Below are 2,094 nucleotides of genomic sequence, written 5' to 3' on the forward strand. Positions count from 1 at the left end.
AAGAACAAGACACATATGATACTCTCAATAGATGCTGAAAAAGCATTTGACAAAGTACAGCATCCCTTCCTGATCAAAACTCTTCAAAGTGTAGGGATAGAGGGCACATACCTCAATATTATCAAATCCATCTATGAAAAACCCACTGCAAATATCATTCAATGGGGAAAAACTGAGAGCTTTTCCACTAAGGTCGGGAACAGAGCGGGGATGTCCATTATCACCACTGCTATTCAACATAGTACTAGAAGTCCTATCCTCAGCAATCAGACAACAAAAAGAAATTAAAAGCATCCAAATCAGCAAAGAAGAAGTCAAACTATCACTCTTTGCAGATGATATGATACCATATGTGGAAAACCCAAAAGGCTCCACTTCAAAACTGCTAGAACTTTTACAGGAATTCAGTAAAGTGTCAGGATATAAAAATCAATGCACAGAAATCAGTTGCATTTCTATATACCAACAGCAAAACAGAAGAAAGAGAAATTAAGGAGTCAATCCCATTTACAGTTGCACCCAAGACCGTAAGATACCTTGGAATAAACCTAACCAAAGAGGCAAAGAATCTATACTCAGAAAACTATAAAGTACTCAGGAATGAAATTGAGGAAGACACAAGGAAATGGAAAAATGTTCCATGCTCCTGGATTGGAAGAATAAATAATGTGAAAATGTCTATGCTACCTAAAGCAATCTACACATTTAATGCAATCCCTATCAAAATCCCATCCATTTTTTCCAAAGAAATGGAACAAATAATCCTAAAATTTATATGGAACCAGAAAAGACCTTGAATAGCCAAAGGAATATTGAAAAAGAAAGCCAAAGTTGGTGGCATCACAATTATGGACTTTAAGCTCTATTACAAAGCTGTCATCATCGAGACATATGGTACTGGCACAGAAACAGACACATAGACCAATGGAATAGAGAGCCCAGAAATAGACCCTCAACTCTATGGTCAACTAATCTTCAACAAAGCAGGAAAGAATGTCCAATGGAAAAAAGACAGCCTCTTCAATAAATGGTGCTGGGAAAATTGGACAGCCACATGCAGAAAAATGAAATCGGATCATTTCCTTACACCACACATGAAAATAGACTCAAAATGGATGAAGACTCAAAATGGATGACCTCAATGCGAGAAAGGAATCCATCAAAATTCTTGAGAACAACACAGGCAGCAACTTCTTTGACCTCAGCCATAGCAACTTCTTCCTGGGAACATCGCCAAAGGCAAGGGAAGCAAGGGCAAAAATGAACTATTGGGACTTCATCAATATCAAAAGCTTTTGCACAGCAAAGGAAACAGTTAACAAAGCCAAAGACAACTGACAGAATGGGAGAAGATATTTGCAAATGACATATCAGATAAAGGGCTGGTGTCCAAAATCTATAAAGAACTTAGCAAACTCAACACCTAAAGAACAAATAATCCATCAAGAAATGGGCAGAGGACATGAACAGACATTTCTGCAAAGAAGACATCCAGATGGCCAACAGACACATGAAAAAGTGCTCCACATCACTCGGCATCAGAGAAATACAAATCAAAACCACAATGAGATATCACCTCACACCAGTCAGAATGACTAAAATTAACAAGTCAGGAAATGACAGATGCTGGCGAGGATGCGGAGAAAGGGGAACCCTCCTACACTGTTGGTGGGAATGCAAGCTGGTGCAACCACTCTGGAAAACAGCGTGGAAGTTCCTCAAAAAGTTGAAAATAGAGCTACCCTATGACCTAGCAATTGCACTACGGGTATTTATCCTAAAGATACAAACGTAGTGATCCGAAGGGGCACGTGCACCCGAATGTTTACAGCAGCAATGTCCACAATAGCCAAACTACAGAAAGAACCTAGATATCCATCGACAGATGAATGGATAAAGAAGATGTGGTGTATATACACAATGGAATACTATGCAGCCATCAAAAGAAATGAGATCTTGCCATTTGTGACGATGTTGATGGAACTAGAGGGTATTATGCTTAGCAAAATAAGTCAAGCGGAGAAAGACAACTATCATATGATCTCCCTGATATGAGGAAGTGGTGATGCAACATGGGGGCTTAAGTGGGTAGGA

The sequence above is a fragment of the Mustela nigripes genome, chromosome 1, assembly GCF_022355385.1.
Source record: "Mustela nigripes isolate SB6536 chromosome 1, MUSNIG.SB6536, whole genome shotgun sequence".
NCBI classification, from domain to species: Eukaryota; Metazoa; Chordata; class Mammalia; order Carnivora; family Mustelidae; genus Mustela; species Mustela nigripes.